General features: G+C 41.6%; 1 long non-coding RNA gene across 9 annotated transcripts in view; it reads right to left on the bottom strand.

Annotated features, from left to right (window-relative positions):
• LOC137216778 (uncharacterized) overlaps nucleotides 1–14,302 on the bottom strand; it is a 124,526-nt gene that overhangs the window by 24,371 nt on the left and 85,853 nt on the right. For 5 of the 9 annotated variants that reach the window (XR_010939846.1, XR_010939845.1, XR_010939849.1 and 2 more), the window contains exon 4: nucleotides 13,456–13,624. The exons of 3 other annotated variants lie outside the window; for them this stretch is intronic. This is a non-coding gene — a long non-coding RNA (uncharacterized lncRNA). Of the gene's footprint in view, nucleotides 1–8,523; nucleotides 8,750–13,455; nucleotides 13,625–14,302 lie in introns of those variants that run through there. One more of the 9 variants, XR_010939848.1, reaches the window with a different exon arrangement.

The raw sequence follows: 14,302 nt of genomic DNA, 5'->3' as shown, positions 1-14,302 counted from the left end.
TAATTACAAGCCACACCATGATTGGTACAGCACGCTTCCATAACTGACTTGTCTGCAATGAACTAAGACCAGAGTCAAGGACAAGCAGGCCACTTCCACTCCACACAACGTGCTCGACCTACTCCCCTCTCATCACCACGGAGTACACAGAGAGGCCCTCTGAACTGATTGTCTACACCAAGGTCTGCAAACTTTTTCTATAAAGGGCCAAATAGTAAAGAGTCTAGGCTTTGTGGGCCATATGGTCTCTGTTACAACTACTCTGCCATTGTAGCAGGAAAGCAGCCGTAATATGTGAAGAAATGGGAGTGGCTATGAGCCAAAAAACTTTATTTACAATTGGTGCAGCCACTATGGAAAACAGTATGGAGGCTCCTTAAAAAACTAAAAATAGAGTTGCCATATGATCCAGCAATCCCACTCCTGGGCACATACAGTAAGTCCCCTACATACAAACGAGTTCCATTTGGAGAGCAAGTTTGCAAGTCCAATTTGTTCATAAGCAACAGAGTTAGCCTAGGTACCCAACTAACACAATCAGCTATATAGTACTTTACTGTAATAGGTTTATAATACTTTTCACACAAATAATACATAAAAAAAAGATACAAAAAATAAAGAAAACATTTTTAATCTTATAGTACAGTACCTTGAAAAGTACCATAATACAGTACAACAGCTGACATCCAGGGGCTGGCATCGAGTGAACAGGGAAGAAGAGTTACTGACTGGAGGAGGGAGAGGAGGTGGGAGATGGTAGAGCTGAAGGATCGTCAGCAATAGGAGACGGAAAGCAAGCTGCAATTTCACTCACGCCTGACGCTGATGGCACAGGTTCTGGTTCCTTGCTGGATTCAGTTCTATCTAGCCTCTTGAAAAAAGGATCCAGTGATGTCTGGGTAGTACTGTACCAGCTACATCACCACTGCCTTTACACTTGCTTTCAGACATCCTGGGCTTGAAATAAAGATACTGTACTACTGTACTCTATACAGTACTGTACAGTAAAGTACACAAAAGCACAACCACTTGTAGAGGATGCACGCACGCTGACAGTGTACACCAGACACATGAACTAACTTATGTGACTGGACGTGCGAACAGCCATTTGCATCTCTGAAAGTTTGCAACTTTAAGGTTCGTATGTAGGGGACTTACTGTATCCAGAAAAGATGAGAACTCTAATTCAAAGAGATACATGCACCCCAATGTTCACAGCAGCACTATTTACAACAGCCAAGACACGGAAGCAACCTAAGTATCTGTCAACAGATCAATGGATAAAGAAGATGTGGTATATATATATATATATATATATATATATATATACACATACATATATATATATATACACATACATATATATATTCCATTGTATATATATGTACAATGGAATGTTACTCAGCCATAAAAAAGAATGAAATAATGCCATTTGCAGCAACACGGTGGACTAGAGTTTATCATACTAAGTGAAGTCAGTCAGAAAGAGAAAGACAATTATCATATGATATAACTTATATGTGTAATCTAAAATATGATGCAAATGAACTTATTTACAAAACAGAAACAGACTCACAAACATAGAAAACAAACTTATGGTTACCAAAGGGGAAAGGGGTTGGGGGAGGGATAAATTAGGAGTTTGGGATTAGCAGATACATACTACTATATATAAAATAAATAAACAATAGGTCCTACTGTATAGCACAGGGAACTATATTAAATATCCTGTAATAAACCATAATGGAAAAGAATATATATATGTGTGTGTACATATACATAACTGAATCACTTTGCTGTACACCAGAAACTAACACAACATTGTAAATCAACTATACTGCAATAAAAAATTTAAAGAAGAAAAGAAAAAAAACTTTATTTACGGAAACAGGTGGCAGACTGGATTTAGCCCAAAGACCCCAGTTTGCCTATCCTGGGTCTGCATGCTTGCCATGCAGGCAGTCCCACCAGGACCCTCACCACTAAAGAGTCAGCTCCTTGATGCAAAATCTCTTGACTGTGAAATTGTCTCAGGGTTGCCTTGGGCATAAGGAACACCTGGCTGCTCGTGGAACTAGCTGGATGCTGCTCAGGGCATCTACCATTCTCCTTGTCCCAGCCCATTTCCTCTCTCATGCTCCCTGCTCCACTTGCAAGTCAGCTCTCTTAACTCCCTGAGGGAGTTTCTGATTCTCTAGGATTTCACTTCAGTCTAGATTGTATCCCCACCCTCCTTTCCACTGTGCTTCTCTGCTCCCCCAAAGCACAAAGATCACCTGGGCAGCTAAATCCCACTGATTTGCCTCTGATCAGCCAAGATGTTCCTCTCCTAGCGCTCACCACAGCTCTTCTATCTTTGAGTAAAATGGCATGCCCCTGGAGCCTCAATTTCTTTGTTTTTTTAATGGTATGTGATACCTCAAACTTTTATTGAATAAATTTTGCATGTAACATAGTACGAATTGAAGGTGTACATTTATATATTGTAATATGTTTGCCCATGTATCTCTATTTATCACATTATATAATTACAGCACAGTATTATTTTCTATATTAATTATACTGTGCATTAGATCTCTATGGTGCATTTACTATTCTTTACAAGTCTGTACCCTTGAACACCATCACTCTTATACCCCTGCCCCCCATTCCCTGGTAACCACCATTTTACTGTTTTTTATAGGTTTCACTTGTTTAGATTCCACATACAAGTGAGATCATACAGTACTTGTCTTTCTCTGTGTGACATCCTCCTTAGCTTAATGCATTCAAGGTCCACCCATGTTGTCACAAGTGGGAGGATGCTTTCGCATCCCGGAGCCTCAGTTTCTTTCAACAGCTTCCCTTTCTCTCCATGCCGGCTCTAATCAGATCACCGAATTCCATAGAAATGGTGGTCTATTATCAATTTTTCATCGAATGAGCATTTTCAAAGCCTCATTCATTCAGCCATTTCATCATTTCAGCAAATATTGATTAAGTCCTTGCTATGGGATGAACAAGACAAGCATAGCCCTGGCCCCTTTGAAATTAGCAGTCCAGTTTGGAAAGCAGGTCAATAGGCAATCAGAACAGAGAGGATCCTGGGGGAAAGTGTAGGAGGAGTGCCTAATTCCATTTCTTAATCTGTTTTCTCTGTGCAGAGTAGGATAAAACAATATAATCTTCACTGACCCGGGGCAAGGCATCCGGCTTCATCAGTGGGCTTTTTAACAGGAAGACAAGCACTGCTGCTTCCCACACTGGGCCTATCTTTTTGAGTGTGCAGGAGTATTCTCGAACACATGGCAGGTTTGTATTCCTTTGGGGTTTTTTGCCAGCTCTGGTTGCCGCCTAACAGCACTCACACCAGAGGTCAAGGGACCTTCCAGGTTCCCTGCATAGCCAGTCCAGTCCTTGGCTTTAGCCTTTCATAAGTGGGGGAGAAACGTGCCCAGCTCTTAGACTGTGGATCTCAGCATATTAAGGGTCTGTAGAAGCTCTCCACGAGTTATTAACTGAAGCCCATGCAAAGAAAATAGTACATTGGAAAACTTTCTGTTATGTAGGCTGGCTACCATGGTAACAACAAATTTCTCCCAGATCTGGGCGATTTTAAATGCAAAGTGGATTGAAAAATCTGTTTGAATTTACAGGATTTAAAGCTTCATGGAGGGTCACAAGGTGGTAAGTGCTACAGATTAACCACACAGATAATATTGGTATCTCCATTTGGTAAATTGCTTCTCATTGATTCTACCTTACCTGGCACATCAGGCCACCCTCTGGCCATTTCTCATAACAGAAACAAAACAAAGCAAATCCAAGCCTTTTTACATATGCAGTGAAGGCTGTTTCTCCACAGAAACATTTGCTCAGAGTCCAAGGCTCTGCCCCATGCTTGAATCCACTGTGTAGGCTCTGGCAGGGGCCCTATGTCATCAACAGGTTGATGGACCTCATAGGAAATGTGCTTGCTTGCCAATTAGGCTAGAATCCTGGTTCACCTCATGGAATGGTGGGGTGGTGGTGGTAAGCAGTGGGTCTTTTAAAAGTTATTTGTATTTTTTTAATCCCTGCCATAAGTGTATTAAGATTTTAGTGGACATAGCAGTCATAAAATATTCTTAAGACCCAATATCGTGAATCAGGGATATCTGGAAATGGAAGAAAGTATAGGGTCTTCAAGTCAGACAGAGAAAGACAAATATCATATGATATCGCTTATAGGTGGAATCTAAAAACGTGATACAAATGAACTTATTTACAAAACAGAAATAGACTCACAGACATAGAAAACAAACTTATGGTTACCAAAGAGGAAAGGAGGGGGAAGGATAAATTGGAGTTTGGGATTAACATACACACACTACTGTCTATAAAGTAGATAACCAAAAAGGACCTACTGTGTAGCACAGGGAACTATACTTGGTATCTAGTAACAATCTATAAGGGAAAAGAATCTGTAAAAGAATAGATATATACATATGTACAACTGAATCACTTTGCTGTACACCTGAAACTAACACAACATTGTAAATCAATTATATTTCAATAAAAAAATTTTTAAGTATAGGGTCTTCAAATAATCATGGTCAGAATATTTGCTTAAATGCCACACACTTGTTGATGGTTATAAGTCGTGGGTATCAAGTTTTGCTTCACTCTTAGAATAGTACAAAGATTTTCGAATCAGACTGCCTAGTTCAGGCCGGGGCTCTTCTGCTACTGCTTATGTGACTTTGGACAGGCTACTTGGCTTTTTTAGCTTTAGTTTCCTCATCTGAACCTACTTCATAGGGTTGTGAGGATTAGACAGGGCTAAGTACATAGCACCTGGCACACTGGCTAAGATGCAATACAGTGTACTTTGGAATGGAATGGTTAACAGAAATCCAGAGGTCTATGAGAGCAAAGAGGAGTCTCAGACACCCCTGAAAGGTCCCTTACAAGCCTTCCTGGGACCTCAGTTGTGGACAGATAGGAGAAAGCTGGGGCCAGAAAGCACCAATGGAAGAAGAAGAGAGAAAGTTGGGGACAGCATCACGGAAAAAACTCGTCATTAGACTGTGTGCATCAGGAAGGTGGAAACCAGGGCTGCTTTATGTCTGTGTCCCCTGAACAGGCTGAGTACTTGAGCACAGTAGGTGCTCAATGTCTGCGGAATTGAATAGAAATCATTGAACTGAAAGGATCTGGAAGCCTCCCAGAACTGGAGTCAATGCAAGGGGAAACAGAACAATTCTGTTGCCAGAGCATCAGACTGACGCTGGGAACATTGAGTCACAATCACGGGTGTTGTTGGGGTCATTTATGAGGTGAGTCATAAGTAATCTGTTAATAATAAAGTATGGGATGTTCTGAATGATGTGCTCTTTCACAGATTAGAGCAGATTCAAGGTTATCACTATAGCAATGATGTAGCACAATACGCTTTATCGAGTGCGTTTGCTTGTGGGGGCGTTGTACACCTACCTGTATGTGCTGACTGCAGAATAGGTCAAAGCAAACAAGAAAAAATAAAAGCAAATGAGAGTCACTGACTCAGACTGCAGGAGAGGTGGGCCCAGTTTGATTTCCAGTGTGAACCAGAGAAAGTCAATTCCTTTCCTTCATCTTTCCCCCCAGGACCCAGGGTGGGTGATGCTGCTTTTTTTACAGGAAAACGGCAGAGAAATGACATTTAAAGGTTGATTTTAATAATATAAAAACTGAAACCATACCATTCATATTTTCTTGGCATATTAGGCATTACAAATGCTTTCGTATGAATTATCACTTGTTAGAGGATCAACTTGGCTTAAGTGAATGGCCTGTATTTGAAGGCTGACTATGACAGCAAGCAGTGTAAACATTGCAGGGATGTCGTCTAAATGAGATCTGAGAGGTGGGGTCTTTATCCATGGAACACACACCAGCTTGTTAGGGATTTCATGATCCACCTCTTCCCAACGGCTCATCCCACACCCAGACATATCTCCAAATATGGGAAGGGGGGAGGGAGGAAGGAAGGAAGGGAAGGAGGGGAATGTTTATTTGTCTTGACAATCAAGCAATCTGGGGGGAAGCGGTTGTATCTTTTGGTTTTCGAACCCAGTTTGCCCTCCAGTCTCACAAGGCAGGTAAGAGGAGAAAGGCTTAGAGGCTGACCATGGAAACCTGAAATTCACAGTCAAGATCGCATCAATCTCACAAAGCCTTTTCCCTGTTCTCCCACTGAGATTCCTATGGGCCATGCTGGCCCAACCAGCCCTCAGCAGAGGTTGGTTCCAAATCCCCTGCCACCATGGGTTGCTTGTCACACCTAGATAGGGCCTATGACTTCAAACAATGACCTTTTCAACTGGCTGCTCTGCTTCGCTACTTAATTACACAGACTATGCATTTATGGGTAAAAGGAAATGTGTCTCCATATACAATCACTGAGTAAGGGAGATATGGCTGAAGCCTTGATTCCTATTTTAGTGAACGTGATTTACTCTGATACCTGCATCCCATAAGAGGGTAAACCTCTTGAGGTCACTGATCATATCTCATTGCATTCTTTACAATGCCTTGGCCAGTGCTAGACACATAATAATAACGGGTATTAACTCAAAAGAGTTAGCTGTAGGAATATTGGCCTTGTTTCGTTTTATTCACGTCTTGTTGCTAAGTGTTTGTTGCTGTTATTGTTATTTTAAGGTTATTTCTCTGCCCGAATGCTATCCTTTTATGGGGATACCCAGAAATGAAATGATATCGTGGCTACCCATTAAAAATAAATAAATCAGCAAAGTAAAACCCAGGGAGGCTGTACTTCACACCGCTGTAAAGTACACTTAAAAATGGTTAAGATGCAACAGTTGTTATATTTAACCACCATGCCAGGTACTTTTGGAACCAAAATAATGTTAAAAAAAATTAAATTTGTTAAATATTAAAAAAAAGATGGTTAAGATGGTAAATTTTGTTATGTTTTTTACCTCAAAAAAAAAAAAAAACCCAGGCAGGTTGAAGCCAGATGTCTCACTTCTTGTACGTGCTAAAGGATGGCACAGGGCACGGCACTGTTTGCAAGGGGCAGTTACACAGCCATAACCCTCGTATCCAGTAATGTATTTACAATGAATCTTTTGCAGCAATAGATCAAAGAACAGCTTTTATTGACCTATATCCACATTTGACTGTACAGCAAATTAGCACAAACACACACCCAGAGACCAGCTTCAGTTTCCTCTTACCACACTGGCTCTCTAAAGCGAAATAAATCTTCTGTCCTAAAAACAGAGTTTTGCAAAGAGGAAACTTCTGAAAAACAAGCATTTGTCACTGAGGTTAACAGGGCTCAACTTGAAAAATGACCTTTTGGCTCATGAGAAAACATAACTCTCTCCTAAACTACTATGGGTGAGAAGGGGTGGGAGGGGGGAGAAGAACAGTGGGAGTATGGAGAAAAACAGTGGGAGTATAGAGAACATGATGAATGAAGCAAACAGAAAGACACATATATGTGCGTGTGTGTAGACCCGTTCACAAAATGTCCATTATTTGCATGTTTCATTTCCAAAGGTCCAGATAATGTCAGGTAAAAGTGTAACTTATGACTCAGTCAGGGCCATGCTTTTGCTTTGATAAATCAATGTTAGCTAAGTCAATTAGGGTGGAGGTGGCCAAAAAAAAAAAACCAAGATGATAAGTGGCAGACGCATTGTTCAGCGGAAAGACAGAATAAGGTAGCTCTCACTTTGAAGAACTGAGTTCAGAGGTTTCAAAGTGCACACAGGAAATGCTCCAACAGCATAAACTGTGCCCCAAGCATCATTCCAGCAAACTTTCAGCCCTCCACATGGCTTTATCTGATCGCCCGATGCTCTATCTCCAGATCCAAGGTACCCACAAAGAAAAAACGCTTTGTGATAAAATCAAGAGCTCAGGGCTCTGATCACCTTTCTGATCAGTGAAGACTGGTAGGTGTCGAGATGAGACTGTCAGATGGTCAGAATCTGGTAGGTTCTCCTGAGTTATTGGAATCTTGATTTTTTTGTTGGTTTCTGGTTCTGAATGTACTTAGGCACACACAGTGACTGTTTTCATCACAGATATAACAAGTTGACTACCAAAAAGGAAAAGGACGTAGAGCTCCAAACCAGGCCTGTAAAACATTATAAACTCATCTCTGGCTCTCAAAAATATCTACAAGGCAATATTTTGGTGATGATGAATATACACTGAGCCTTGGGTACCCCTTGGACCAAAGGCGGAGAAAACCCAGCATTTAGGGCATCCCATTTTGCTTTTTTGAGGTGCTTTTTTTTTAAGGCACCAATTGAAGTAGTATAAATTAAATCTAGAAGACCAAATTGTGAATGCTACTATTTCCCCAACACCAAATAGTATCCACAGAACAGAGAGGTGGAATTGGATGAAAAGTCTTCATGTAAGAAAAGCAATGTTCTTTTCTCTCTGTTACTCTGTGGTTCGCCCTCATTGTGTGGGATTTGGGGCCCACGGTTAGAAGAAAGTGTATACTTTGAGGATAACAGCAAAACAGCGACAAACACATTTTGTGGGAGAAGAGAATACATTAATTGTATATCAGGCTTGAGAATCAGGTACTACAAGTTAACATGGAAAGGTTTCACAGAAAATTGTTTATGTCAGAGGAGATGATGTCCAAGCTTTCAAACATCCTGGCTGTATAAATCTTCAGGGGAAATCAATGTAGTCATCACAGATAATTCACAAGAAGTAGTTTGTGATCATAACTGAATACTTCCACAAATGTTTTCTTAAGAAAAACCATAGAAAATGAAGTTAGTCATAGAATAACTGTATACTCTAATAAACATATACCCCTCAGAAATGTTCCAGATATAAGATCTTGCTGCTTTCCTTATATCTCTTTAACCTGTGGAAAACTCCTCTTCTTTACAACTTATGTGTCAGGTATTGCAAAACTCAAAATATGCACTTTTGATGAGGCCACTGATCATAAAGAGAGAAAAAAGTTGTTGGTAGCAATGCTGTGGTTTATCACGTGCTATACAGAACCAGTGTGAATTTCCCTTATTTGATTTATAGAATTAAATTGCAAACATAAAATTCAAACAACAGCCCCCATGATGATTCCTCTCTTTGCTTTTCTCTACTTGGTTTCACTGGGAGACTAGCCTACTGCCTCCCTCGGACACCTCAGGAGTCCCTGGGCCTCTGTTATTAACCCTGAAGGCATGAAATGGAGAAGTCATTTTCTTTAATTGACCATGACTTTATAGTCAGTGGTCTATAGTCACTCTGTCTAAGCAGGCCCATGTGGGAGAAAGGAAAAAATGAATTTTCCAGAATAATGGGAAAGTCTGAATCCAAGGAATTTTCCTGGACTGCTGGGACTCAGTAAGGCAACACTGCCAAGGTACAAAGCAGCATCCCTCAGGGCAGCACACTTTAAACACATGGTCATGAGGGTCTTAATAGCTGTCTTCCAGAATAAGCAACATGTTAGAGGAGCCTCTATGGAGATCTCTAATTGCTACTCAGCCAGCACAATGGTAAACCATATGTTTAATAGAAACAGGGGGAAAGAAATCCAATAACTCGTTTCCTGAGCAATCAAACAAAGTCAAACAAAGGAATACTAATGGTGGTATAGCTGAGGAAAAATTTTCTCTACCCTCTTAGACTCTGTTCTTGGGGCCTGTGAATTAAACTGACAAAAGACAGATTAACGGGAGAAAAGGCATATGTTTCTTTATCGATGCTAATATTTTTATGTGCACAGGGGCTTCACAGAAACAAAGTGAAACCCAAAGGCAGTTAGATCTTTTAACAAAGGGCAATAAATTGTGGAGAAATGATTAGACAAGGAAAAGGGGTTTGGGTTCTTAGGGGCAGTAAACTGTGGGAAGGTGACTAGGAAATGTATGGTAGATAGGGTTGTTCAGTAGAATCTGTTATACAGACTCAAGTTGCTCTCTGATAAGAGTCTTGTCCTCTTCCTTGTATAGAAGAGGGGGACACCTTTACAAATGGAAGTTTATGTCACTTTTACCATGGGAAATTTATGCCCTGCTTTTAGGCAGAAAGGGGGAGTTCTTCCTTTGTCTGCTGCTTCTCAATTGCCTTCAACTCAAATCATCTTTATGCCAAAATGGCATATTTTAGGGTAGCATGTTCTAGGGTAGCATCCCCTTCATTGGTGATTATATCTATGCCTGCAAGGCAATCGATTTTATCCTTCCTTTGCAGATGGTAGACAGCAACAGAACACAGGAACCAATGAGAAACTCCCAGGAATTTGAGGCACAAAAGTGGGTTCACATCTCATTACCCCTTTCTCCATCTTCTTCTCTCCCTCAGTCTCTTTTCAGAATATAAGATGCTAAACTTTGACTTTTTCTTCATCCCGCCTCAGGATGTAGCTTTGGGGCAATAGGGGCAGCTGTGGCCTACAGGTAATGCTTGATCAAAGACCCTCTTTCTCAGGCCCTTCCTGGAACTCCTCCTCCTTGACTCCCATCCCTGCTTTTGGCTTCCCCAGGCTTCTGAGTCCTCTACTCAAATGGGGGAAGTTGGCCTCATCTACCACAGCCTCCGGATCTCTAGGCTATGCTAGGAAGTTCATTTCCTTATTCCAGTGATACAAGTATTATATTTTAAAGCCCTGTAAAACATTCTGATGCCTCTCACTGAAGGGGATCAGAATATGACACCCCAAATTATGCCACTTTGGCATAAGGATTATTTTGAACTGAAGACAATTGAGAAAAAGCAATCACAAGAAGAGTTCTCTCACAAGTTTCCCTTGTGAACATGTCCCCCTTTCCCATACCAGGAAGAGGACAAAAACACGTCACTGAGACAGAGAAGGTACCAAGATGAGTCTGCATAAGCAAACCTGTTAAATAGCCTTTGTCCACCATTAATTTCCCCCACATATTTCCTAGTCACCTTCCTACATTTTATTGCCCCTGAAAGCCCAAACCCCCTTTCCTTTACCTAGTCACAGTTTATCACCCTTTGTTAAAATGGTATATAAGCACTCAAGCTTGATAAATTTTGGGGGATTTCACTTCTTTTCTGTGAAGCCCCCATGAATGAAAAACATATTAACATCAATTTCTCCTGTGAATCTATTGTTTGTCACTTTAATTCGCAGGTCCCAGCTATAGAACAGAAGAGGAGAGAGTAAAAGTTTTTCTCCCCTAAATTACTGTCTGTCTCACTGTCTGTCTAGTTGATAAATATGTGTTGACTGGGACTTTCATGGTGGTCCAGTGGCTAAGACTTCACGCTCTCAATGCAGAGAGCCTAGGTTCAATCCCTGGTCAGGGAACTAGATCCCACATGCTGCAACTAAGAGTTCGCATGCCACAACTAAAGATCCCACATGCCACAATGAAGATCCCACATGTGGCAACGAAAATACTGCGTGCCACAACTAAGAACTGACGCAGCCAAATAAATAAATTAAATATTTTTTAAAAATATGTATCGACTGCCAGACTGCCAGGAGAGTCTACATGTACCAGAGCCTGTGACAGGTAAGAGCTCTCAGCTCAGAGGCAGCTGTGCCATGCTCATATGACAGAGCTTGGGAGCAAGTCTTAATGATTAGCCACAAAAGGAAAGTGCAAAGGGGCACAGTTTCTCTTTAGAGAGCTCCAAGATACCATCAATCTCTGTCCCAGCCTAGGGAAATCTGGAAAAAAAAAGTGCCTCAAGCACTAAGGAATGGGGAATGCAGGGGCAAAATGGGTAATGAGTCAGAAAGGAATGTCTGCTAACCCACACTCACATACCTGCATGCCTATGTGAAGACAGCCCTGCATAAATTCTTTTACCCATACCATGTACTTCTGAGGGCATTTTTCCACGTGAGAATCTGCCCTGTGCTTTACAGAACAGTAAGTAGGTCACTTATTTGCTTTCGGATGTAACTCTGCAGAAGTGTGTTGTCACTGTGATATCTTTTTTTCTCTCATGCTTTCTCAGTATCACCAGCCTCGGCGTTCTTCGTTAGATAATAGATTGAAATTCATGCAGTGGCCCGAAAATCACTGCTCCAGAGGAAAATGGGGGAGGAGGTGGTCAATCAAAGCCTGGGCTAGTGGGTTTGGTGTTTTTGGTTGTTTGTCTTTAAATAAATGAGCCTAGAACAATATTTCCCGAATTCGAAAACAGATGCTTTTTAGAGTCAATTTCTTATGCAACAATATAAAAATAAGACATTAAATCCAGGAATGAGAAGTAATTCTCCAACATGGTTTTGTTTTGAATCTCTACCTCTTCACTTAGATACAGGTTTGGGGAAAGAGCTCCATCTAAAGAGCCCATATTTCCATCTGTTACTTTACATATCAGGTCAGAGTTAGTACTTTTAGAAAGCTTGACAGATCTCTTTGATGCAACAGGGGGAAAAAAGACATACTTTCTAAGCAGTAGAATCCAAGATATCCCTGCTCTTTGTCTCCATGATGCAATGGGTCACTTTGGAGACTCTCAGCAAAATAAGCCCAAAATGGCCATCAGGACTAAGGCATCTGCTGGCCAAAACAGCTGCAGAGCAAGTGGGTTCTCCATCCCAAGTTCCCATTCTCCTTGTGATTTCTCTTTAGTGCAAGAGGTGTGACAGAGAGCAAGATGACATGGGCAAAGCAGCATCTTCGTCATCCTTCTCATCTTGCCAAGGAACAACCCAACCAGGATTCTATGCATTTTTATGTGACAAAGAAATAAAATAAGGTAGAAAATTGTGGAAGAGGGAAATCAACTTTGGCCAAAGGTTCTCAAGCCCACCTCAGTCTTTGGTTAAAAAGTACACATACGGTTTTCTGGGGGGTGGAGGGGGGAGCGCGGAGACAGGGCAGGGGTTAGAGGTAAGCAGATAGAGGGGACACTTCTCTTAAGGCAATATGTAGAAAGCAAAATTTCTTGCCCTCGTAGAGAAAATTCATACTTCAGGGGAAAACTCTTTATTGCCTAAAGCACTTGTTTCCTACAGGAGCTATTCTATAACTCTGTAAGTTGTAGAGAAGGGATAGACATGTGAATTCTGTCCTGCCTGGTTCAACTTACCTCCTTCATTGTGGGGGGCTGGGGGCGGGGAACGTTTGCCTCCATTTGTAATTCATTTCAACATTCTTTACTCCCTATAAATCTGGGCTGCTTCTTTTTTAAATCAGTTATAACACGTGCCTAGTTCCCTCAGTTATTACGAGTAAAATAAAATCTTTAACACATGTTCATTTTTATGTCTGTATAAGGATCAGGATTTTACCTTTTTTCTAAAAATTGTCTTGTAACAGCCTTGTAAGACTTCTTTATTGGGTAGCAGCAGAGGGAAACGTGGTGGAGCCCTTCAGGCTGCAGGAGGCTAGCACGGGGTCATCTGATCTACAGGTAAGGGGAGCGAACTGGCTCTTCTCAGGGGACATGCCCTTTCTCCCCTCTAATCTTACAGGTTAATACCACCATCCAAAACATGAATTTAGTCACCTTTCAGGAGAAGGCATCCGTTCCATTTTCGAAGGCATTACTTCTGGCTCCTCTCTCCACTTGCAGGTTTCTCACGCTCTCGATTTGCAGATCGCTGTGTGGGAGAGCTGCAGCTTCACCCAGTGGGCAGGGCTGGGTTTCTGTTATCCGGCCTGCAACCCCCTGCGCTCTGCCAACACACAATGATCAGTGGCATTCCTGAAATTCCTGACATAGCAGAGAAGCCAGGCTTGGCCCTGCAAACGCCCTTGAACTGTGGTTCTGACCCTAATGGGGCATTTATCTTTTATTCACAGCCAGAGGTTAGGACCTATTTATGTAAATCCTCCGCCAAGGGTCAATTCATCTTGACCCCCTGGTTTTCATTTCTCTAATTGTCTCAGGTATTTTTTAGACCCCTTGGAAACTCTTCATTCAGTGAAAAGCTTCGGGGTCAGTAAGAATTCAGTTACAAAGGGAAGGGGTGGAGGGCTGGAAGAGTTGAGAAGGCTTCCTTTGAAGTGTTTTAAGAAGCTTTCAGAGGCCACCCAGTTGACAAAGTAAAAACAGCAATGACCTTATGCACCCCATTTTATTCACGAAAAGTAAGCTTTCTTGAAATGGTATCCTCACCTAAGAAGTTGCTTAGAGCACACATTGTCCAATTTCAGTTTCCTAGAGCACGTATTGTCCAGTCACAGCGGTGGTAAGAGGTTGGGAAAGGAGCTATTAGAATGGAGGGCCTCTGGGCGGGCACTGGCTGCGAAGACAATTGTTCCCACTTAATGGGCCCCAGCATCCTCCTAGCTTTGCATTTTAAAAGGAGGCCCCAGAATAGTGAGAAAATACTTTATTCCTAAGAACTGAC

Source organism: Pseudorca crassidens, chromosome X, assembly GCF_039906515.1.
Source record: "Pseudorca crassidens isolate mPseCra1 chromosome X, mPseCra1.hap1, whole genome shotgun sequence".
Classification (NCBI taxonomy): Eukaryota; Metazoa; Chordata; class Mammalia; order Artiodactyla; family Delphinidae; genus Pseudorca; species Pseudorca crassidens.
The sequence above is the reverse complement of the archived record's forward strand: the minus strand, read 5'-3'. Positions and strand labels throughout refer to the sequence as shown.